The sequence below is a fragment of the Nyctibius grandis genome, chromosome 11 (genome assembly GCF_013368605.1).
Source record: "Nyctibius grandis isolate bNycGra1 chromosome 11, bNycGra1.pri, whole genome shotgun sequence".
Classification (NCBI taxonomy): Eukaryota; Metazoa; Chordata; class Aves; order Nyctibiiformes; family Nyctibiidae; genus Nyctibius; species Nyctibius grandis.
This window is the reverse complement of record NC_090668.1, coordinates 4,862,022-4,888,237: the sequence shown is the minus strand read 5'-3', so window position 1 is coordinate 4,888,237 and position 26,216 is coordinate 4,862,022. Positions and strand designations below refer to the sequence as shown.

The following is a 26,216-nucleotide window of genomic DNA, read 5'->3' as shown; positions in this document are numbered from 1 at the left end:
ATGGATGGGTGTTCCAGCTTCGTCCAGATTTATTAGCAAGCACCGTCTCATGCCCGTCATTTTGCTACCCGTGCTTCACAAGATGCAGCTTCTTTGTAAAGATCACCCACACCGCTTGCTTAGATGAGGTCCACGTGCTAAGTCAGGAAGAGTGGCATCAGGAGAGGCAGCCACCCCACACTGGCATCCCACGTAAGACCATCCAGCACGCTGGGACACATCTGTGTGGCATGAGCTTGCCGAGATGAGGTCCATGCACTACGTCAGGTAGAGCAGCATCAGGAGAGTGTCTGAGTACTGTGTGCAGTTCTGGGCCCTTCCAATTCAAGAAAGACAAGGAACTACTGGAGAGAGTCCAGTGGAGGGGTATGGAGATGGTCAGAGGGCTGGAGCATCTCTCTCACGAGGAGAGGCTGAGGGAGCTGGGGCTGTTCAGCTGGAGAAGAGCAGACTGAGGGGGGATCTTATGAATGCTTACAAATACCTCAGGGGTGGGTGTCAAGAGGATGGGGCCAGACTCTTCTCAGTGGTGCCCAGTGACAGGACAAGGGGCAATGGGCACAAGCTGAAACATGGGAAGTTCCATCTCAATATGAGGAAAAACTTCTTTACTTTGGCGGTGCCAGAGCCCTGGCACAGGCTGCCCAGGGAGGGTGGGGAGTCTCCTTCTCTGGATATATTCAAAACCCGCCTGGACATGACCCTGTGCAACGTGCTCTGGGTGACCCTGCTTTGGCAGGGGGTTGGACTGGATGATCTCCAGAGGCCCCTTCCAACCCCGACCAGTCTGTGAGAGGCAGCCTCTCCACGCTGCCATCCCACGTAAAACCATCCAGCACACTGGGACACATGTGGGTGGCACAAGCAGCGTGAGAAATGGCAATAAATACTCTCTGGTTTCTCACAGTGACAGTCTTGAGATAAGCTCTGGAGGTTCCTCTTGACTGCACCCATCCAGCTGACAGCATTTGCCTTCATGCACCATCGAGCTCATCAAATTTCCCCTGTTAAGTACACAGTAATTGGACAAATTTAAATTTGCAAAGGATCAGCCTGGTTACGAGGCATCACCATCCTTTGTTCACACTCTTATCCTGAACACGGGTTCACAAACACGGGTGGCCAGAGATCACCCCACCTTTACACCAGGTGATGGAGAATGTTCTCAAAATGCAAGAGGGTATTAATGGCAGCAAGGACATCTGGCAAGCCACAAAATCCCTGCACACCAAGGAAAACCAGACAGTCCTCCGAGTCTGCAAAAAGCCACTCTGAACATGGGCAGTGACAGTGTCCTCCCACCAAGGACTCAGGCCCAGTCCCACACAGCAGGACCACATGGTGACCCTGCACACACGACGCAGCCCCGTTTTTCAGCTGCAAACAACTGTTCCAAAGAGATATCCAGCTTCCGCAGCATGTTTGTTTTCGTTATCAAAGCCAGATGTGTTGGCGCCGCTGCTGTGCTACGGTCATGGCGGTGGATTTAACTCATGCCAACCTCTGCTACCGATAACCTTTCATCTGCATCTCCCACCATCCCACCACCTGACGCTTGTTTCTCAGGTCAAGAAAAAGTACTTAGGTAGTAAGTGAACACCTCCGCTACCTTTTTGCCAGGTCAGCTTGCCGTTTTGGTCACTTCCATTGAGATTTGACCTCCCCCGTGCTGGAAGAGGATCACCACTGAAGTTATTCAACACCCAAAATGAGGATACTTGACGCCCAACCCACAGCAGCTGGATTTCGAGCGATGACGGCGAGCAGCAGGAACACACGGCACCGACACAGCGTTCACGCTCACGTTGTGTTTGATGGAGCAATGTCAGCTTAAAGAAATATTGACAGGACGAGGGGGAACGGTTTTAAACTGGAAGAGGGGAGATTTAGATGAGATATCAGGAAGAAATTCTTTGCTGTGAGGGTGGTGAGATGCTGGTCCAGGTTGCCCAGAGAAGCTGTGGCTGCCCCCTCCCCGGCAGTGTTCAAGGCCAGGTTGGATGGGGCTTGGAGCAACCTGGTCTGGTGGAAGGTGTCCCTGCTCGTGGCAGGGGGGTTGGAACTGGATGGGCTTTGAGGTCCCTTCCAACCCAAACCAGTCTGTGATTCTATGAAATGACAAGCAAGCTAGCAGGGGAAATAAGCTGAAAAGATGTTTCAGTTTGAGAGAGGTAATTTTACACGACAATTTTCCTACTTCTCTCCTTTCCCTCGTGTTAAGGACTTTGCACAGTTCACGGCCCGGCTCCTCCGTTTGCTGTAAACTTGAGACATGCCTATGTAAAGTGAACGTTGTGCCAAAACAAACAAATCTTCCACCCACTTGCGGTCCAGCAATCTATTAGGAAGGAAAGGCAAGGCACATACCATTAAAACTATAAATACCACCTAGTACGAACAAGAGTAAAGTTTCGTGATTAACAGAACGAAATATTTTGCTCTGTTCTCAAGGAATTAGACTTTTGTGTTGGCCTTAGCTGTGTCGGTCTCCCTGTTTTGCAAGCTTCTAACCCATTCATGTGTTTCAATCCCATTTGAGAAAGAATTCAAAAGACCTTAAATTTCTCCAGCTATTATGATAAAGGCAGAGGAGAGCGATCCACATGTGTTCCCTCACCAAGGAAAATAACGAAGCACAAGCTCATTTATGCAGTGTAACACAAAGGAACGCACACGGCAGAGGAGTCACTCATCCCTGGCGGCAAGAAAAGCTTCACAGCTTGGGTTTTATTAGATACTGGCTTATCCAAACACTGAAACCACATTTCCTAAGCTGTTCTCAAAGTCATTTATTCCCTTTGTTACAGGATCAGCATTCAAGAGGCACTGGGGCAAAGCACAGGTATTTATGTCTCAGCTAAGATGTCCTGATGGGTGCAACCTTCCTCCCAAAGCACACAGCACCAGCTAGCTTTGCTGTTGGTCTTCATATATAAAATAAACACACTGGTAGCCACATAAGCTTGTTTGCTAGTCAACAAGTAAGTGAGAGTGAGCATTTGGCAGATATTTGCATTGGCCATCCAGAGCGAGTCCAGAGGAGGCCATGAAGATGGTCAGAGGGCTGAGGCACCTCTGCTCTGGAGACAGGCTGAGAGAGTTGGGGCTGTTCAGCCTGGAGAAGAAAAGGCTCCAGGGAGACCTTCTAGCACCTTCCAGTACCTGAAGGGGCTACAGGAAAGCTGGAGAGGGGCTTTTGACAAGGGCATGGAGTGACAGGATGAGGGGGAACAGTTTTAAACTGAAAGAGGGAAGATTGAGATGAGATATTAGGAAGAAATTCTTTGCTGTGAGGGTGGTGAGACCCTGGCCCAGGTTGCCCAGAGAAGCTGTGGCTGCCCCCTCCCTGGCAGTGTTCAAGGCCAGGTTGGATGGGGCTTGGAGCAACCTGGTCTAGTGGAAGGTGTCCCTGCCTGTGGCAGGGGGGTTGGAACTGGATGATGCTACTGTATTTCCCATCCTATAATGACTTAAAAATTAGTGACACTGCAGAGGGAATCCTAAAGATTTTCCAAGAACCAAAACCAGTCCCTGTGAGGAGATTATGGCAACTCAGACGAGTTTGGTGCAAAGAGATTAGAAGACGCCTTACGGCTTCCCCTGGATTAGCAACGGGGAGAAACTGAAGCCAACACCCAGTGAATAAATAAACAGTAGGCAAGGAGCAATGATCAGAGGAAGTCCTTGGTTCCTGAAGTTGGAGGAGAAAGCTATTTTGTTCTACCCTTTCACACTCATCTAGACTTAAGTCAAGTCCATCTTTTAAAATGCAGATGCAACGCAGGTACTTGCAGAGATTTGTAGCCAAGGAAAGCACATCCTGATGATAACGCTCCTTTGCCCTGCGACACATGGCCTTGGACTAGTTATGGCTGGCAGATCACTTCACTTGGAGCTTTAGCATTTATTTCACAAGCACCAATCTTGTGGAGCAGAGAGACGACACCTTATTCCACCCTATTAGCTTTAATAATGATCTAAAACAAGAAGTGGAGGGGTTTTTGTCCCATAGAATCATTTTAGTTGAAAAGGACCTTTAAGATCATCAAGTCCAACCGTTAACCGAGCACTGCCAAGGCCACCACTAAACCATCTTACCTCCTAACCATGGGAGAAGTCAAAAGTACTCATGCTACCAAGTGTCTTTGTGTCCTCTGAAAGGCACCAACCTCCCATCCAAATCCATCCCCACCGCCAGATCTTCAGTTAAATAAAGAAACAGCTGAGCCTCCAAGAATTCATCGCTGAAACCCTACCTCCCACAGCTACAGATCACCTTTAGGCACCATCTTAAAACCATATTCGCAAGATTAATTACTGCATTACAGCACCCGTTCCCCTTTCACACAAACAATATAACCTTGAGAAAGCTGAAAAAACAAGCCTGATTCTTCAGCCTACAAGGCAGTTCTTCCACAAGGAAAGACAGCACCTCTCAGAGTCATCGAATCGTTTTGGTTGGGAAGGACCTTTAAAATCATTGAGTCCAACCATTAACCGAGCACTGCCAAGGCCACCACTAACCCATGTCCCTAAGCAATAGCATCTATATACAACGCCCTGTACATCAGGCGCTTTTCAAAAGTCATGTTTTGTGGTTTGAAACCTGAAAATGGCTCCGTATTCAGCTACAAAATATCCCTTTGGAACACTGCACGCGAAAGAAAATTCACATCATTTACAGCTTAGTCTTCTCAGTCAGACTGTGAAAACCGGCAGGTAGCACAAGGACACGTGAGATTTTTCAGCAGAAATTTGTGCCGAGAAAGTGCAGGTGCAGTCAGAGCATGAGCAAACACAAGACGCACAACGGGTGCATTTGGCACAATACCCCATCTTAGGTGGCCAATAGAAACATCTAGCCAAGACCACAGGAGCACGGGAAATACACAGCAATGCTCTATATCGGAGCTAAAGACTTGAAGACCATTTCATGACCCACAGTGATACCACTGCAACGATGCTGGACTGATTTTCCCCACCTGAATGAACTCATCCTGCTTCTTTCTGAATTTATGTAGCCTTCTGGTACCCACAGCTCGCAGAAGAGCGCTCTGCAGCTTGCATCAGGTGAGGTAGCTCATCTTCTTGAACCTGCAACCTTCAGAGTTAATTTGAGGTGAACCCGAGCCCTTGTTCACAGGACCTGCACTATATTCCCAAAGGCAGCATCCCAACAAAAGTGACAGCATGGCCAACTTAGACATCTACATCAGATAGATCTTTTCTTGTTCTAAGTGACATTTGCATTGACATGCGAGAACAAGAACTGGAAGAACACTGCTTTGTCACAAAACTGCACCAATCTGATTCACATTCAGTTGGAGAAGAAAGTTTAGGAGAGAAGGACACTGAGGACAATCTGACATCTGCTGCCTTTTAAAGGAAAGGCTAAAAATTGGACTTCCCATCATCTGAAGACTCACCATTAAAACAGAAAATAAACTCTCAACCACAGCGGTCTGGCCGTCATCCCTCTGCAGGACGTATCTCAGGACAAGGTGAAGCTGCACGTGGAAAAGGAGACAGATGACCTAAATATAGTCAAACCCTTGTTTGTGATGGATCAGTGCTTGACCGTGTCTATAAAGTACCAGTCAGGTGTCCAACAGCTGCCACAACCTCCCCAGGGGACCTCGCTTCGTTACCTGCGTTCTCTAAGGTGATTTACTGCAACACTGCAAACCTTTGCTGCAGCTTGAGGAAGAGACGATGACAGCAACCACGTATTTGCCTTCAGAAATCGCTTACAATCACCTGTCAGTTGGCTAGGAAGCAAGTAGGACTGCCCCCATCTGAACCTTATCTGCTCTTCCTCCACAGGACAGATGTGCAAATGCCGAGTACAACCTGAGACCTCTCACACCAAAGGATTTCTGAACGGAAACAGAAGATGCCACTTCCAGGAACGCTTTATCTGCGCACAGATGAGTTACAGCAACCAGCAAAGCATTGCTTGTTAGTGGGCTGTCCATCACTGATTCAACCGCATAGAAGTTAGCTTCATCACTGCTCGGACTCACAGAATCTCAGAATCAATCAGGTTGGAAGAAACCTCTGGGATCATCGAGTCCAACCATTGCCCTGACACCACCACGTCAACTAGACCAGGGCACTAAGTGCCATGTCCAGGCTTTTCTTAAACACATCCAGAGATGGTGACTCCACCACCTCCCTGGGCAGCCCCTTCCAATGGCTAATGACCCTTGCTGAGAAGAAATGCTTCCTCATGTCCAACCTGACCCTCCCCTGGCGAAGCTTGAGGCTGTGTCCTCTTGTCCTATCGCTAGTTGCCTGGGAGAAGAGGCCGACTCCCACTTCACTACAACCTCCCTTCAGGTAGTTGTAGACTGCAATAAGGTCACCTCTTTTGGCTTCCCCTGCGATGGCGCCAAATATAGGTGACAATGCCCACATCTGGACATTGTCTGGAGAAAAAAAGACTGGACATGGCACTTAGTGCCATGGTCTAGTTGACATGGTGGTGTCAGGGCAATGGTTGGACTCGATCCCAGAGGTCTCTTCCACCCTGATCGATTCTGTGCGATTCTGTGTGATCTCCTCTGTCTTCTCTTACACACACCCATGTTGAGAAAACAAAAGGATGACGATTTTACAGCCTTTTACAGGAATTATTTCCTGGATTACTGCGGTAGGTGCACGTTAGCAGTGAGGTTTTGGTTGTTTTAAGGAAGGTCAGTACGACAATTTTTCCAGTTCACGTACACATGTAAGAAAGCAGCTTATACCCGAGCAACGTGGTGATCAGATCCGTATTGTATCAATTAATAAGCTTTAGTTTTTCCTGGTGGTGGGTTTTTTTTTCCCAGGAAAGCAACCAGTGAGACAAAGCATCCATGCAGCGCTCAGGAACAGCTTTCACAGATCTATTTACGACAGCACCACCACCGAGTTTGGGTGCGAGTCAAAGCTCCATATGTACTCTGCTTCTGGTTTTGATCTTATAGTAGCTCGGATACACGGGGACGTGTTTAATATTCAACCAACTGCAAGTGCTGAAACGCAGAAAGAGGGTTCAACGTGATGAAAAAAACCTCCAAAACCTTGGAAGTGAAACAATTAAGCATTTACCTCCGGATTTCTCGTGACCCAAGGGAAGTGAACAGCAGGCAAATCTTTCTCAGACAGCCACTGGTTTATCCCAGTAACATTTTTTATCCACTTCCTAGTGGCTACCTTCAGGTGAGTCCCCCAAATGGCTCCCCAAGTCCTCTGCAGCACCCCACAAGTTTGCAACGCTGCTTCCACATCACAGAGCGGTTCAGACGCCCCCACCCCATCCCCAGGGCTGTAACAGACCATGATTAGTCTAGACTACAGCAGCCTTAGTTTAGTGGCCAGGCTGAGACAGGCTAAAAACTGAAATTAAGCAAAGATGAGGCAACTCCAGTCCAAAGGAGCCTCCCAGAGTCGGCAGCCTTACGTCAGGGTCATGGCTCTTCAACTACAGGGCAACACCCTGCCCGTAAGGTACAAAGTAGCTTCACAAACGGTACCAGCAGCACGCCGGCATGCTACAGCCCGGCGAGCAGAGGACAGACAAGCAATGGGAAGCGCAGAGTGCAAGTACTCCCAAGCCTGGTGCTGGGTAGGAGGGAGAAGATTTACACCCAGTAGCCCCAGAGGCGGGTCAGGCAGAGCAGAGCAGTGCCCAAGCATACCACCACCTCCCTACTCCCACACACCTCATCCTGACCTTGCCTGGTCCCAGCTTCCTACTCTGCCCGTGTCCTAGGTACAAGGAAGGACAGAATGGGAGTCAAAGCCAGGCTTTACGTGACTCCTGGGGGCTGAAGGAGACAGAGACGAGCTGGTTAGAAGAGCTGAGTAGCCCCTAGGTTACCAGAACAGCCACGCCTAGTACATGCCTGGGACCGGCGCTGTTTAGTATCTTTGTCGGTGACATGGACAGTGGGATTGAGTGCACCCTCAGCAAGTTTGCCAACGACACCAAGCTGTGTGGTGTGGTCGACACGCTGGAGGGAAGGGATGCCATCCAGAGGGACCTGGACAGGCTGGAGAGCTGGGCCTGTGCGAACCTCATGGAGTTCAACAAGGCCAAGTGCAAGGTCCTGCACGTGGGTCGGGGCAATCCCAAGCACTAACACAGGCTGTGCAGAGAATGGATTGAGAGCAGCCCTGAGGAGAAGGACTTGGGGTGATGGCTGACGAGAAGCTCACCATGAGCCGGCAACGTGCACTTGCAGCCCACAAAGCCACCCGTATCCTGGGCTGCATCCCCAGCAGCGTGGCCAGCAGGGCGAGGGAGGGGATTCTGCCCCTCTGCTCCGCTCTCAGGAGACCCCCCCTGCAGTGCTGCGTCCAGCTCTGGGGGAACCAACAGAAGAAGGACACGGAGCTGTTGGAGCGAGTCCAGAGGAGACCACGAAGATGATCCGAGGGCTGGAGCCCCTCTGCTATGGAGACAGGCTGGGAGAGCTGGGGCTGTTCAGCCTGGAGAAGAGAAGGCTCCAGAGAGACTTTCTAGCACCTTCCAGTACCTGAAGGGGCTACAGGAAGGCTGGAGAGGGACTTTTGACATGGGCATGGAGTGACAGGATGAGGGGGAACAGTTTTAAACTGAAAGAGGGGAGATTGAGATGAGATATTAGGAAGAAATTCTTTGCTGTGAGGGTGGTGAGACACTGGCCCAGGTTGCCCAGAGAAGCTGTGGCTGCCCCCTCCCTGGCAGTGTTCAAGGCCAGGTTGGATGGGGCTTGGAGCAACCTGGTCTGGTGGAAGGTGTCCCTGCCCATGGCAGGGGGGGTTGGAACTAGATGACCTTTAAGGTCCCTTCCAACCCAAACCAGTCTGTGATTCTATACATCAGATGAGTTATCCCACTTAACATCCATCTACCCTAAAAGACATCTTCCTGCTCCTCCATCCATCACATGCCCTCAAGTCTCTCCACTTCACCAGCTCTGGCACTTGTTTGACCTCTCAGCGAGCCAAGCCCCGAACTGCACAGCTTTCCGTCAGGTTCCCAAGCTGAATCCCTACTGAGAGATTAAAAAAAGCCTCAGAGACAGCCCCAGGAAAGGTACAGGTAGATGGTATCATCCTTTTCAGCAGCAGCAGGTTGTCACACACTCTTGTTCCATTAACTGGACAGCTAAGAAACTGGCAGCCAATTGGACATTTATGACTCTTCTAACACCTCAAAATAAATGCCTGTACTCGAGGAGTTCTGCTTCTCCTGTTGTTTGGTAATTTTCAGTAGCTCTTTTCATATCCCGTGTAACAGCAGACTGCCAAGAACATAAAGGCTTTCATCTGTGTTAACTGCAGTAGCAACAGCTTTCCCTGAAACTGCAGCCACATCTTCCACCCTCACATGTTTTTCAAACGCTGCGATGGAGCACAGCCTCCCTCCCCTATCCCACCAGAAGAAAACAGGATAGGAAACACTGGATTTCAGAACTGGCAGATAATTAGTAAGCAAAATAATTTGGTAGCATTTTGAAAAGGAGTTATCCAGCGTGTACTTGAAAGATAAACGCAACCTGTTGTGCAGGGTGACAATGGCGGGTGCCCGCAGTAAAACCCAGCGAGCATGTGGCCCGCGAGCTCATTTTAGCAAGGTCTTACTCTAAGTATCCTCATGCACGAGTTTTGGAAATTATTGAAAACGTGAACCTGATGCAAGCAGCAAAAGGGAAAGGGAGGTTCAGGTTGGACATTAGGAAGTATTTCTTCTCAGCAAGGGTCATTAGACATTGGAAGGGGCTGCCCAGGGAGGTGGTGGAGTCACCATCTCTGGAGGGGTTTAAGAAAAGACTGGACATGGCACTTAGTGCCATGGTCTAGTTGACATGGTGGTGTCAGGGCAATGGTTGGACTCGATGATCCCAGAGGGCTCTTCCAACCTGATTGATTCTGTGAGTCTGTGAGTCTGAGGTGCTACTTTGCGTAGCAGCCTCACATCTCACTAGAAGAAAAGGACGTGCAAGTTACTTCCTGCTTAAGCTGGGTCAAAATTTTGTGGAAGGCATCTAGATCTTCTGAAAAAAGCACCAAACTGAAGGCTACCGCGTCCTGAAATCCCTAATGGTGAAGGCTGGTGCATCGGCACTGTGTCCTGAAGCATTTCCAGCACTAGGCACGTATTATTCCCAGCAGAAGCATCTCTAACCTAAACCAGCAGATACTTTGACCTCTGAAACCTTGAAGCCACTTCTCTATCCAATCCATACTTCTCGGGTACGGACCTGTCACCAGTACCCCCAGTTAAAAGACCAATAAGTTTATTCTTGAAGATTATCTGTGCAGCTTTTCATGCATTCAGATTCTTAAAAGCTGCATCGTACCCGCACCAACCACGCTGTTCAGAGTCGGACTGAAGGTCCAGCCAGGAGACCACCGTTACAGGCACCTTGGCTGTCCAGTACACACACCTTCACACCCAAACTGCACGACGAGGGGAAAGCACAACGGGATTTGGAGCAAGATATCCTTGTGGGGAAGGGAAAGGAAATCACACAGCTCTGCTTTATCTAGTCTCTGCACACCCAGAGGAGAAAACAGCCCCAAAAATCCAGGTACCAGATCATTTGGCCCCAGCAGAAGAGTCCCTGTGTAGTCTTCTCCCATGCAGAGCAGTCCTGGAAGGACAGTGCTACTTGAAGCCCTAGAATAGGGATGTTTCAGAGACAAGAGCTGCTTGGACCTCCTAACAGTCACCATCAGAACTACTCACGCCACGTCCCCCAGAAAAATGTTGGGGCCCTCTTTTCACCCAGCTGAAAAATCCGAGACAGGAGTTGGTTTCCCCATGGCAATACAAAACAGTCAGTCTAGCAAAGCACAAGGGTTGGTCACAGAAGACCTACAGGCAGGTAAGAAGCCAAGCTGACAGCCAGAATCCATAGCAGGATCAGCACGGTGGCATATCTGCCAGATAGACTTAGCCCAGACAGCGCTAATTGCCCAAGTAACGCTCGTTCTCATAAGACAACTTGATCCCATTCCCCCCCCCGCAACAGTACATTTATGGAAACATTAAAAACCATGGCAAAGGCCTCATAGCACACCACAGAAGATAAGGATCCATCGTTGCTCGAATGAAACGGCAAGGCTTGCGCTGGGTTTTGAGCAAGGAAATGGAAATCACGCTGACATACAATTGTTCCACCCCCGTGTTCGCCTTCACACATTTCTCACAGGTCAATTTTAAAGAATTAAGTCTTGTTCAGCTAAACATCTGGTGGCTGTTGCTAGAGGAAACAGACTATCTGCAACATTGGAGCAAAAATAATGAGTTACATAAAAGCCAGACTGCATAAGCAAGAGCAAGCGTTTTGCCAGTCTATGAATCTCAAACATTACATGAAACCTGGTGTTTAAATGTGGGGTTAGAATACAACGAGGTGAACCCGTACGCACTACAAAGGCCACGAAGAGTGAAGTTTTCTCTGAGTTTATGAGAACATAATCATGCTGTACTGTAACTAACCTTCTAGCTAGCAGCTGGCCTAAAGATTTTCCATAAACAGCAGAGACAGATGAATTATAGCTTAAAAACGGACCAGCTCAGCTCTAGGCATTTTCAAACTTAGATCATGTTAGTACAAGTTGAAGAGTTATAGAAGATGGTTTTGGTCATTAACTATTTGAGTTAGGGGCTCTCCCATGCCTAGTGGAAGAATATTTTTCCTTAATGCCACTGAGAACCTTTTTGGTCACTGTCCCTTTTTCCTTTGGCAGTTTGGAGACCAACACGCAACAGGTTCCCGTGTTGGTTTGGAGACCAACATCCAACAGCTGAAGCTACACTGCACTGAACAGCGGGCATGATTTTGTGGAAGAAGTTGAGAAGGAGCCCTAATGGTATCACCATTCCAAGTCCCTAAAACCAACTAGAAGCCTTATAAGATTATAGATTTTTGATATGGGCTTTACAGATCACCAAGTCCCACAACAGGAGAGGCAGCATTCCCAAGAACATCTCAAGCAGCGTAGCTCTAATATACTGGAATTGCACTTCACAGTATGTACCTTTCTACAAATAGATATTGCTGTTCTTTGAGGAGAGCTGCAGCACTTAAATAATCCAGAAGCCTGATGGATGACTAATACAACTAGAAAGCTTCGCGTACAGAAGCATACTTTAGCTACCACACATCATCGGGACCGCTCTCACCACACAGCCAAAGAACAGCGGAGGCACCTACGGCTTTCACTGCTGTCTCGCTTTTTTTGACACAGGCTCCAAGACTTTGGGTCTAGCTAGCTGCCGTCGACACCACCTGAAGAAGTCCACTCTGCAGTCAACCCCAGTTGCTTAGACGGCACAGTGCCCTCCTCCTGTACAAGTCACCATCAGTCCAGGTCTATCCCATCCCACTAGATCTGCTACTATGCAGAAAGCCGCTCCAACACACCACTTACTGAGCACAGGGGAGATGTACCATGTGAGCAACTGTTTAAACTGGGAATTCAACTATTTAACCAGTAGCTGTTGCTGCTCTTGTTCATTTATGCCATCCTTGAAAAAAAATTTGCTCCTCAAGCTGGACATGGTTCACAAAGCACACTGGAGGACAACACAGCAGAGCAGAGAGCTAACTCCTCACTGGCATGGACAACGCCTGTTTCCAGAGCACTGGCAATGAAGGTGGTGAAGGGTCTAGAGGACAAGTCTTATGAGGAGCAGCTGAGGGAACTGGGGGGGTTTAGTCTGGAGAAAAGGAGGCTGAGGGGAGACCTTATTGCTCCCTACAACTACCTGAAAGGAGGGTGTAGCGAGGCAGGTGTTAGTCTCTTCTCCCAATTAACAAGTGATAGGACAAGAGGAAATGGCCCCAAGTTGTGCCAGGGGAGGTTTAGATTGGAGATCAGGAAGAATTTCTTCACCAAAAGGGTTGTCAAGCACTGGAACAGGCTGCTCAGGGAAGTGGTGGAGTCACCATCCCTGGAGGGATTTAAAAGCCATGTAGATGTGGTGCTGAGGGACATGGGTTAGTGGTGGCCTTGGCAGTGCTGGGTTAAGGGTTGGACTTGATGATCTTAAAGGTCCTTTCCAACTAAAATGATGCTGTGATTCTAAAAGGCAGGAGTGGAAACATCTGGCACTGGTCTCACTGGAGCTGGGAAGAAGTCAGGCCAGTGCACCTCTGCTTGGGGCTCCTGAGGCAGGGAACATGCAGATGAAGACAAAAATGCTCCTTGAACGAGTAATGACATGAGTCAGGGTGCTGGCTTATAGAGGAGTATGGGCAAGTAGAATTCATGAAATGGGAAAACCAGAGCTTCTTTAAATGTTAAATTTAAATATACAGGAAAATAAAAGCAGGCAGGAACAGTGCACAAGTGTAGGCAGCTTGGGAGCAAGATCTACGGCTGAGACAGCATCACTTTTACGTGTCTCAGAATCGATAAACAATTTCAGTAATGCATTATCAACTTCTACTGTATTAAAAAAAGACAAGAAGCATCTCCTCGTTGTATCATTTCGTATTCACGCTGCATAGCAGCCTGTGTGCTGAGAATCCACATCCTCACGTGTACGTGGCTGAACAGAAAGCAAGGGGGGGGAAACAAATTAGACATGGCGAGTTGGGTAGGAGCTTTGCCCAAGTCAAAAAGCACGCTGTGATCCCAAAACCCACGGAAACAGGTTGGTCTGATTAAAAAAAAAAAAATCACAAGATCCCAGACATCTTACAGGCAGGATGAAGAAAAACAAGCCAGTGACTTTAGTCACAAAGGAAACCCTCCACAACATCACATCAACAAAGCTTTAGACTTCAGGGGCTTATCTTTAAGACAAAACAATACAAACCAAAGCATAGTCAGATGACTGCAGTCTCCCTTGGGCTCATAAAAGATATTAAAAGCACAGCACTGCACCAGTCTGAATTGCTCCAACTAAAGACTTCTCGAACAATTAATGGCACTCCTACTACCGACACCAAAAAAAAAAAGATAAATTGGGTTTAGGGGATGAAGCTGCAAGATAATTTGAGATACAATAGCAAGGAAAATTGAAAACAGATTTCTCCTCCAGGCTGGAAGCTACTGAAAGCATGAAACTGCTGTCCATCCATCGAGGTGACCAAAAGGCAAGAGCTTATCAAGCTTTCTACATAGAAAACTCAAAATGGAAATGAGAATTCAGAAAGACTTTGTTTTGTCACGTCATTTTGTCCAAAAGGAGAAAGAGTATTCCCAAAGGATGACACACAATTATGGCCCTAAACAAAATGCCCCAACTACTTAATCAGTATCACTTGGGTCTGCTCCAGCTTATTATGGGGTTGTTTAGCCTGGAGAAGAGGAGGCTCAGAGGTGACCTTATTGCAGTCTACAACTACCTGAAGGGAGGTTGTAGTGAAGTGGGAGTCGGCCTCTTCTCCCAGGCAACCAGCGATAGGACAAGAGGACACAGCCTCAAGCTTCGCCAGGGGAGGTTCAGGCTGGACATTAGGAAGCATTTCTTCTCAGCAAGGGTCATTAGCCATTGGAAGGGGCTGCCCAGGGAGGTGGTGGAGTCACCATCTCTGGAGGGGTTTAAGGAAAGCCTGGACATGGCACTTAGTGCCCTGGTCTAGTTGCCATGGTGGTGTCAGGGCAATGGTTGGACTCGATGATCCCAGAGGGCTCTTCCAACCTGGTTGATTCTGTGATTCTGTGATTTTTGAACAGAAAAATAGTTTGTTGCTTTACGTATGTTTTTTCTGAAGTACAGAAAGGGAAGTCTAGTGCCAGTTTCACTCCTGCATCACTCCTTACGTACACCCTAATAAACCCTTGTGCCAAGCAGAGACTTACGCTGTGCTCAAGGTCAGCACTTTTATCAAATCAAAACCACTTGTTTTACTTTCATCACTATTGCCCGTTTCAGGAAATCAAGGTATCACACTGGAGTCAGTCAAACACTCACCTACAAATGTTATTCCCTTTGATTTCCCTGTTCTGGAGAGGAAAATTTTCCCAATATCTTCAGTTTTGAGTTTTCTGCTCGTTTCATAGGTCAGTTGTAACAGAATAGGTAACCTAACTCACATTTTACTTGTCACACTGGAACAAACGCTTATACACAGAGCACATCAACTCTCCTCCCGGTAACAAAGTTAAAGCACTTTTAGAGAAGCTTCAGTTCACCTCGAAAGACTTTGGACTCTCCCTGACTTTAATCCTACCCAATTTCCTTATTGGAGATATTCACCCCTGACAAGCAGCATCGCAGCTACCTACTTCTCAGCTCAACACATTATGTTTCTAAAAATAAAGCCTGGGAGAGTAGAGCAGGGATGCAAGTTCCCCTGATGAAAAGTGTTGACAAAATTGAGAGGGGAAAAAAAAAAAATATTAAAATGGAAATAAGGAATAGAATTGCACAACTTGCATCGGGGTCTCTAAGCACCCTTCCACAGGCTTGGCAGATATTTCACATACCTTGGTTCTAAGTTACTGGATTTTAGTGTCTTCCCTTATATATGGTCAGGTTTGGGTTTTTTAGGAAGGAATATTTGAGTTACATGCTAAGGGGCTCCAGAAGATCAAAGGCACATGATACTCACCACACGTTCTGTAACTCACTTCTTAATGTTTCTTCTCAGAAATCAGACGATAGCAAGTTCTGGGGCACAGGAGAAGCAGAGCAGCCAGCCTGTCATAGCTGTAGTGAATCTGGAAAAGAAGAAAGGACATTTTAGAAAGTCTCAATGCTACAGTTCAGACTAGCAACCTCCAATCCTGCTTTATTCTGCTAAAAAAAGAAAAATCAAAATGCATTGTTCACAGTTTTCAGTTTAATATACCGGCTTCCAAGTATAATGGGGATGAAACAGAGCCAAACACCCCTTCTTATAGAAAAAATCTAGTATTTCTCCTCACCCCAATGTCAGGACAAACTACTTTCCATGCAGTAAGATAACGTGGATTTTAGTTCAGAAGATGACAGTGTTTTCTTCAAATATAGATGTTTCTGGCTCTTCAGTAATTTTGGGGTTTGTTTTTGGTAAGTTGTGTATCCCCACCTTGGGAAACAGGTTCTCAAACCTGAACTCCCGTGACGCAGCATCCCTGGGCTGGCTCCATCTCCTGCGATGCTCCAGGCGCTTTGGTCAGAAGGAAGCACAAGGGTTTTTTTGTTGTTTGTGCCTTTTTCCCCTGAAATAACACCCTCCAGAGCACGTAGCCCATAGGGCAGAGCAGGGCCCAAACACTGATTGCCAAGGGGGAATGCACTGTAACAGAGGTGTGAAGGTTGAACCAAAATGAAACTATTTCTGGAAAACTCTGCCCTGGGAGATGAGACGTTGTTCTGTTCTGCGTTCAAAACTTGGGTGTTTAACTTCCTTCAGAAGAAAATGCATGGATTGCTGCAACAAGAATTAAAATTTTCAAAAGCAGCTTTAAGTTCTGAGGAGCTCTGACCATCATTTAGAAGACAGGTTCTTCTGACGGGCTGAAGATCCACGTCAGACTCCTTGACACGTGATGCTCTGCAATGGGCTATAAGCATCCAGGCTCCTAACAGGCATTCAAAGTCTAGGCCTGAGCAAGCACTTTTATCTTTCTTTTCCTAACTATTACAGTGAGGGTAGAAGTTGAAGGGTCCATACCAACCTCTCAAACTGCTCTGTAAGTGCACAGGGGAAAAAAATGATCATGCTTTACCCTGACCACAGCAGAAGGAAACCCTGTACCAGGGAGTATTTTTGCTTTCTCCAACACCAAGTCCAAGATAGGCTGAAGTGGCCATCACTGCGCTGCCAAGAGACACCGCTTCAACTTAGTGCCATGGTCTAGTTGACAGGGTGGCGTCAGGGCAATGGTTGGACTCGATGATCCTAGAGGTCTCTTCCAACCTGGTTGATTCTGTGATTCTGTGATACTTTCACAAGCTTGTTGTCAGTCCAGTCCAAGTCACAGAAGCGCTCTTCCAATGTCGCTCATGATTTCTGGCCTCAAGAAGCTCCAAGGATTGCTCAATGGCGTTGCACGAGACTTCAAAAGTCTCCACGAGCTAACAACAGTCATCACTAATTAAGCCTCGTCTACAATTACCCAGCACCAACTCCTGAATGAAGCCAGTCACCAGGGTGAGGAACACACACCACCGCTCCATGGCTTCAGCGTGCAAGCGGTGAGTGACACCCATTCCTCTACAATGAAAAGGCATTCGGGAGTTGAATATATCCCCCAAATATTAAGGTTATTGCAAAGCACTTCAGGTGAGCTTTTGTTCTACCTGACGCTCAAGTTGTTCCAAGTTATGTGACCGGGTCAAAGGCTGCAGCAAGGAAGAACCAGCCAAACTTGTATCAAACTAAGCCCTACGAGAAAGGGAAAATGCAAGCGCCTATACTCACAGGGCAAGAGGGATCGCAGCTTTGGTTAGTTACGTGACATCACAACCCTAAAAGGACTCTTGGGCAAAGAAGAGGAGTATCCCATTAACGTGACACTCCACATATTTAAATGAACACCCTTTAACCCGGTGAAGTTTGCTCTTTGGCTACCTTGAACACATCCCAGTTACACTTCGAAGGAAAAACAAAAGTTGCCCATAAAAATTCCAAATAGGGTTCAATGGCCTCAGTTTCTCCACATAAACACCAACCAAGGTGTTGTTGGAACCAAGGTTTGGAACCTTGTTGTTCCAAACAAGGAAGCTAAACAGAAGACTATTTATAACCCGCTCCGTGGTATAATGATTTACTTCAGGAAGAAAAGTAAATAAATCACCTTATGCTACCCTAAGGTTCAGGTTCAAACCAGGGGTTAGATATTATTCACGTTCTGTTCCAAGAACAAGATGACAGGCATGTTACAGAGGAGTTAAAGTGTAATGTGAGAAAATCCCCTGCGCCGGTCAACCTCTGCCGCTTCTCACTGGCAAGGCCAGGTGACAAAAATCTGTCCCCACCTCATACAAGACTTTTACTAACAGATCTTTCGACCTGCAGCGCAGCAAACACTACTCCTCCCGTGTCTACCCAGATGGGACTCCAGCATCTTGAGAGTACCTGAGGTTCAAAACGCAGAGCTCCTTTTCCATCCTTTCCCTGGCTGTACACTGATGGTGCTGGGCTCATCCAGATCCTCGCTGGCAGCGAGATGGCTGAAGCAAAGTCCAGAGGAGCCCAGAGTAATGAGACGGTTCGGCTCACGACTGCAGCACGTGTTAAACCCAGCCAAGAAATCAGGAATCTCATTTATAGAATCACAGAGTCGTTTTGGTTGGAAAGGACCTTTAAGATCATCAAGTCCAACCGTTAACCCAGCACTGCCAAGCCCACCACTAACCCATGTCACTCAGCACCACATCTACACGGCTTTTAAATCCCTCCAGGGATGGGGACTCCACCACTGCCCTGGGCAGCCTGTGCCAATGCTTGACAAGCCTTTCGGTGGAGAAATTTTCCCTGATCTCCAATCTAAACCTCCCCTGGCGCAACTTGAGGCCGTTTCCTTTCATCCTATCACTTGTTACTTGGGAGAAGAGACCAACCCCCTCCTCGCTACACCCTCCCTTCAGGTAGCTGTAGAGAGCGATAAGGTCTCCCCGCAGCCTCCTTTTCTCCAGACTAAACTCCCCCCGTTCTCTCAGCCGCTCCTCATGAGACTTGTCCTCTAGACCCTTCACCACCTTCACTTCCCTTCTCTGGACTCGGTCCAGCACCTCAATGTCTTTCTTGTAGTGAGGGGCCCAAAACTGCACCCAGGATTCAAGGTGCGGCCTCACCAGTGCCGAGTCCAGGGGGACGATCCCTGCCCTGGTCCTGCTGGCCACACTAGTGCTGATACAAGCCAGGATGCTGGTGGCCTTCTTGGCCACCTGGGCACACTTGCTGGCTCATATTCAGCCGGCTGTCCACCAACACCCCCAGGTCTTTTTCCATCAGGCAGCTTTCCAGCCACTCTTCCCTCAGCCTGGAGCGGTGCACGGAGTTGTTGTGCCCCAAGTGCAGGACCCGACACTTGGCCTTGATGAACCTGTTTATCTGCAAGCATGGCATGATCCAGAAAGCCACCTCTCGCAGCAAGAAGCAGCAATGGTTAACAAGCAAGATTATGTGGACAACCCTGTTGGAGCACTAGCTTATCACGGTAACGAGCTCCAGCCTCTCCTTTTCCAGAAAGCCTCGCTGCCCAAAGCCTCACATTACGAAGGACCCAGGAAAACAAGTCACACAGAATCAACCAGGTTGGAAGAGCCCTCTGGGATCATCGAGTCCAACCATTGCCCTGATACTGCCATGTCAACTAGACCATAGCACTAAGTGCCATGTCCAGGCTTTTCTTAAACACATCCAGAGATGGTGACTCCACCACCTCCCTGGGCAGCCACTTCCAACGGCTAATGACCCTTGCTGAGAAGAAATGCTTCCTAATGTCCAACCTGAACCTCCCCTGGCGAAGCTTGAGGCTGTGTCCTCTTGTCCTATCACTAGTTGCCTGGGAGAAGAGGCCGACTCTTCTTGAAGGGAAGGCTAAGGCAGCTGAAAAAGCTGCTATGGAAAGAAGAACGACAATGAAAGAGGCAGCCCAAAACCACAAACAGCAAGAGGGACCTTTCTAGCTTTTGACAGATAATTAAACTTTTTTTGTGTGTTTAATTAGTACCTCCAAACACTGAGCCCTTTTCCTGTGACATCTCCTTGCTGGCACTAGCTAGGCCTTAGGCTTGGAGACACGCATCTCAGCTTGAACTCAATAGACCTTGGCTTTGTATGACCACGCAGAAGTCATGCGGAATCCTTCGATGGGGACGCTCTGCTTCCTGCCTGGCAACTTGCTTCAAGAAGAAAAGTAATTTATTTTGCAGACTGCCCAAAACCCGAAGGATACAAAGCATTTGGGGGTGTGGAGCTGGGCACGGCCGGGTCCCACGCACCTGTATTCAGGACATGCTCCTCTGCATTGCTCAACATAACCACAGCAAAGCTGCCTCTTCTCAGCACCCTACCAACGAGCAGCGTTTCTGTTCATCCCTCAAAGGCCACGATATTCAGATAAACACTGGCTGGAGAAGCGCCACAGACCCTCCCCAAAACCTCTTCCAGCTGTCTGTGATAGAGAACAAGGTGACACCAGAAGCTTTAAGCCTTGCTAGATGTTTTTCCCCCATTACTTTTCAAAGCAAGGAGCAGATGAGAAGCTTGTTTCAGTTTCAGAGTAAAAACTAACGTCCCTGAAGGCAGCTCGTGAAGAGATGATATTTGCTACCTCCGAGTACACAACCAGGTCTTTCATCTCCTCCTGGGGCCGGGGAAATCTGTGCCAGCCTGAACCGAGAGACCGATTTCCAAGGCACAGCGCTTGAAAGTTTGGGGTATCCCACAGATGCTTTCTGGCTCCTGGAGGAGGACATCACTTCTGCTGCAGCGAAGATGACTCCACAAACCTGTTCCTTATTAGCTCTCTTGGGAAGCTGGTACACAGACAATTTTTAGCTCTTTTGTACTTCAGCTCATTAGTATTTTATTACCAGTGAACAGCACAAAACTCTGGGTAATCCTTAAAAGAGCTTGTCATCTTTAGGCTCGAGGCATTTATAGCGTTACCAAATTAAAGCATAGCAACAATATTAAAATTCCAACCTAATGGCCACTGCCCTACTCCAAAGTCTTCACGCTGTCCATCAAGGCAAAAAAAAAAGGTAAGACTGCTCCTGACGGCATTAGATGATGGAACAAAACAAGGGCAAATGCTCCAGCACTCCCATGGAGCTCGAACGATGAGAACTTTGCTTAGCAGGGCACAGAATGTCTAGTTCTCCACAAACAAGTGCCTTGTTTGAAAAGAGACCCATCAGCCCTGGCTCAACTCATGTTCAGGTGAGTAGATTTTCAACCAAAGCGTTCCACGTCCATATGGAAAAAATAAGGTCTCTGTAGACCATTTTTGGTGCGGAGGAAAGCCTGTTCAGGAGGCCTCAACGCTGCCAGATAGTTTCAGCATAAAACTTTAAACATATTTCTGTTCCAAGTCACATATATGCGCATTCAAAAGCCTTGCCTTCCCTCTTAGGAGGCATCATTTTGCTGAACTACAGAAGCACGCAAACAATCTCCGGGTGAACACCGTGTTCTTCAGTTTCATTTCACAGCTCAGTGTTTCGTTCTCCTCTCATACAGACCTTTAAGCTATTAAAAGAAAATTTGGAACACTTAAAACAGCGAAAACAAACCCTAAAATATCAAGATAGTTTCAAAATTTCAAGAGGTACTAACTTTTTTAGAGACTCCACGGGTAATACCTTCAGTGGCTGGGGGAAAACTAGCAAGAGCATCGTTGTGTATGAAAGTGTCACCTCAACGAGCAAATTCCCAAAGAAGAGTCTGCCTCATGGTTAAAACCATTAAAGAGATGAGTTTGTAGCACAGAACATCCCTCTCCTATTCTGCCAACACGTAAGGAATAGCTCTTCAGGAGTGATAAAAGATTCGAGTATGACAGTTCAGGAAGTCCAGCAAATTTAAGCTGCGTGTTGCATGAAAGTGAGAGGAAGGAGCGAGTCCCTGGTTTTAAGTTCAATCAGACAAGAGCATCTAGAACGTATCACCTGCACCTCCATCCATATACCGCTCTGGTGGCTTAACAGTTACAGAAACCATTAACAGACAGAGCTCAGAGGACAGCAGCAAAACACCTAAAGCCATGTCCTCTGAGAGCCAAAGAGGTCAACTGAAGAATATGGCCCATCTAGCTTAAACTCCAGCTTGAAACAGCAGCCATAAGCAGATGCCTGGGAGGGGGAGGCAGAGGAGACGGGAGGCAGAGGAGACGGGAGGCAGAGGAGACGGGAGGCAGAGGAGACGGGAGGCAGAGGAGACGGGAGGCAGAGGAGACGGGAGGCAGAGGAGACGGGAGGCAGAGGAGACGGGAGGCAGAGGAGACGGGAGGCATACATAACTTCTCCATGCACTCTTCCATCTCCACTGGTTTTTATTTCTGGGCCTTCCCAACTCAGTTTGGGCTTCTGAGTCTTCAGGAACACTCTGTGCAGCTTCTTCATGAGCTCGTCCAGTTCCTCTCCAAACTCACCCCAACTTTTTGTAGCCACAACAGCCCTTGGCTAGTTCAACAAGTCTACTATTCGCTGCCTGAAAAACAACGTCCTCCTGCTTCTTCTGAACCTGCCTCCTGTTAGCTCCAGCTGATCCTCCCCAAACCTCACAGCAGAAGAACTGGGCTGTCCTCCCACATCCACCACTGATGACTTTGGTGACCTGACCTAACCCACTGCCAACCCTTTAACATTAGCTAGATACAAATAACCACGTCTTGTCAGAAGGGAAAGAGTAAGACGCTAACTTTGATCACGTAGAATAAAGAAGCAGCATGATGTGCCAACTGGTTGGACTCGATGATCCCAGAGGTCTCTTCCAACCTGACTGATTCTGTGATTGTGTGAACTAGGTGTGAATAAATAAGTGGTATTATTTGCTAATTATCAGTAGACATTAAAACCTACGCCTGGTGGACAGCAGAAAGGACCCAAGCTACACATTCAGGCTGGCTGTCCTCAAAACATGGAAAGTAGTAGCATCAAATGGGGAAAAGTCCCACGTTGTTGGGTAGATTTTTGCCATCTTTTCACCAAAACCAAATACATTTGACACCTGGAGAAGAGCTGGGCTGAAAGCTAAATGCCTTAACAACTGCACTTGAAGCAAAGCTCCTGCTCAGACTCAGTAATTTCCAAATTCCTCCCTGAACACACCCCACAGCTGACATCTACATTCATTCTGCTCAACTGGAGAAAAAGAGAGTCAGCTTTTATTCTGGCACTGTACTGGGGCACTGCTCAGAGCAGCATTTATCGTCTGACACCTAGGTAAAAAAAAAATAAATAAAAATCCTGCTGCTTGCAAAAACCATTTGCCATCTCACTCTCAATTCCCTTAAGTCATGAGGAGCCCACACATTTCAAATGTAGCAAGACAACGCCGCGAGCAGGTCTGGAGCTCAATTTTGCCTTTACAAAAGCAGAACAGGAAACCAAAGTTTGGGTTATCTAGCAGCACGCCTAACTGTGATCTCCACGTGTGAAGGTTCGATATTCCAGAAAGCTGCTGAAACCCTCATGTACTTCTAACGTGTAACAGGAAGCCTAAGTTTTCACTGAATCACAGAATTAGTCAGGTTGGAAGAGCCCTCTGGGATCATCAAGTCCAACCATTGCCCTGACACCACCACAGCACTAAGTGCCATGTCCAGTCTTTTCTTAAACCCCTCCAGAGATGGTGACTCCACCACCTCCCTGGGCAGCCCCTTCCAATGGCTAATGACCCTTGCTGAGAAGAGTCATTGTGTTAACAGCAAAATACTGAAGACTTCAAAGCTGATGCCAACGGTCTTTGTGATGAAAGGGAACAGAACGGTGCCTCAAATAAGACAAGGAGACTACAAAATTTAGAGGAAGTTCAGATAGAGGCTACTCATGACACGTGAATACCATGAAATTAAATTATTTAAATCTTTTGGACTCGTTCAGAACGGAGTCCTGCCTACTCTACACTAAATTTCATTATATAAAGTTTGCACTGCCTATACTTACTTGAGATATTCCCGACAGGGAGCTAGACTAGGTGTTTCCAGCAGTAAGCAATCACTCGATATTACGTGGTCCGATGAGATCTCAGCCTGAGCGCACAGAGATGCTACAGCCCCGCTGAGGACGCTCACGACGATAACTATATATTATCCTTTCAGTACGAGTCTCCGCTCCTGAACCCCTGACCTGTTTGATACAGCCTCCAAAGCTTGAAACTCAAACTGGGAAAGCCCACCCAAGGAGTATTTGACTCTTCACTTCCAGATGATTTAACCTTTTTCCCCCTTCCAACAGCTGCAGATACTGTGCGAGAAACAGTAGCCTGGAAGAAAGACAGCATGTGGCTCTGGGAAAAACAAGCACACGTCTTAACGTGAAACATCTGCTTTTTACAGGTTTTTTTTAACAGCAGAGCAAAGAAAGAGCTTCCCCTGAACCAAGAGCAGAGGGTACCCAACGGAACAGCCTCGAATAACGGTCTGGGTGCCACGAGTTCAGGAGAGGACTGCAACGGAGCATCCACCTTGATTAAACGTTGAGTTATGAGAAATGTTTAAAAGTGGCATTTTGAACTCTCGCTATCTTATCGAAGAGGCTTTAAGGAACACTCTGATCGCAATTGGTCTTAAGTGCCTCTACACAGCGCTCTCTCACCTCACATCTTCCTCCGAAACGCACAGTACCTGGTTCACACACTGCCTATCACCATTATCATGGTGCACTTTGCTCATATTTTGGATTATTATTATTTTTTCTTCTTTTCCAAGGATCCCTTTATGGGATACACGAGTCAAAGAGTTGATATTCTTCTAGTTTCTGCACAAGGAACCCTTCCACTCCCAGTCCCTCTCTGGGAGGAGAACCCCTCCTAAGTCAAGTCTAAAAGAAGTCGTCCCAAATAGCATTTGTCTTATTAGACACGGTCAAGTTCACAGTCAGGTTTCACTCCCAGCCTGGATCATGCAATAACACTTCAAAAAAAACCAAAATCCCATCTAATCCAAGGAGTTTTCTTACAAGATCCCTTTGATTCGCATCTGAAGACGAGTTTCTTCAGTTCTTCATATGCTTTTGAAGAAGAGGGTACCCAAGCTCCCCCAGCCTTCGCAGCAAAGATGATTTGCTCGACATTCCCCCACTTACTACACTGGTTTACTAAATCATTAACAGACTCTTAATTCCCTGTTCTTTAGAACGGCCTGCTCAGCTGATACTCCTCCTCAAGCCTAAGCACGAGCCAGTAACCCAAATGCAGATACCCGAGATCCTTTTTTCCCTACCTGTCAGATTCAGAAAGCTTGCCACACACTCAGGTGACACCACTGACCCTCTAAAGAGGATAGGTGACACTTTCCAAGCAAAACCCACTCATATCCATTCATCAAGGCCTCTGTTGCTCCTCAAGAGTTTTTGTAGACTTCAGCTTCTTTGCAGCTTCTCATTAACCCTCGTGGTTCTCCTCCTCCATGTGTGAACCCCATTTAGGAGAGAACAACAATCCACATGTGCCCCAAAAGTTGGCAAGATGTTTGCAGTCTGGAACTTGAACCAGGATGAAAAAGATCTTTGAAGGAAAACTCAAGCGTGTTCTCCATAAAATGGAGCAACCAAAGAGCTGCAGCAACCCCCAGCAGGAATTCCTGCCGATTTCTCCCCTGCCTGTGCTTATCAGACCCATTCGTGACCAAGCCTAACTCATTATAGCAACAGGAGAAAACCAACCCAACAATACCTGGAGAGCTTGTGCCAGGTTAGAGAGTTAGGGCAGCTTAGGAACAGGTCTGACAAGCACCAGCAGCAGTACATGGGAGAGGCAGGACCAAAACCTCCCCTTTTGGGCACAGCAGTTACCACCAGAGTCTTGCAAGCTTTTAACACTCCACTACAGGACGTTTCAATACCAAGCAAGGTACTGAAACACCAAGTTGCATGTTTAGACAAAACTACATCAACAGCTCCTCAAACGTGCTAAAGAGACTACTGGTTTCATAGTCCAATTTCTGAATAAAACCAGATTTTTAGCAGGCACAGATCAGCAAGCTGAGAAACTAAAAACTGGTCAGCCATGACATGAACACGAGCAAAATAGCACCAAGGATGCGTCGCGATCATCACTATATACACTTCATGTAATTAGTATGACACAGAGCAGGACATTAATATGTGCATGCTTCACTCATAGTTGTCCCTGCCCCATTCTGGGCTATCAGCCGATCACCGCCTGCAAGGAACGCCCGGCTGCTTGCTGGTCACGATCCCACACTAGGAAAGCTGAAGAGAAGCATTATGAACACCTCCTCCCACTTTCTGCATAAAAAGGTGGAATTTCAAGAATTTTTCCGTTTTAAAGGGACCGAGAACTTCAGAGGATTCATGAAGTTGGAATAATTCTTCTCAGAAAGGGTCATTAGACGTTGGAACGGGCTGCCCAGGGAGGTGGTGGAGTCACCATCTCTGGAGGGGTTTAAGAAAAGACTGGACATGGCACTTAGTCCCATGGTCTAGTTGACACGGTGGTGTCAGGGCAATGGTTGGACTCGGTGATCCCAGAGGGCTCTTCCAACATGATTGATTCTGTAATTGAAACGAGAAATGCCCTTCTGCTATTCCATCTCCATCCACGCCGATCACAGATGCTACAGGGAGCAGTAAGCTTCTGCAGTCTGCTCCAGCATCCACA

The 26,216-nt window shown here is 47.5% G+C and overlaps 1 protein-coding gene across 10 annotated transcripts in view; it reads right to left on the bottom strand.

Moving 5' to 3' along the window:
- The window catches only part of CSNK1G1 (casein kinase 1 gamma 1), a 127,279-nt gene that overhangs the window by 88,587 nt on the left and 12,476 nt on the right, over window positions 1-26,216 (bottom strand). For 8 of the 10 annotated variants that reach the window (XM_068410171.1, XM_068410174.1, XM_068410175.1 and 5 more), the window contains exon 2: window positions 15,546-15,654. The gene's annotated coding sequence lies outside the window, so the exon portion shown is untranslated. Of the gene's footprint in view, window positions 1-5,426; window positions 5,508-15,545; window positions 15,655-26,216 lie in introns of all 10 variants that reach the window. The other 2 variants (XM_068410172.1, XM_068410173.1) reach the window with 2 other exon arrangements.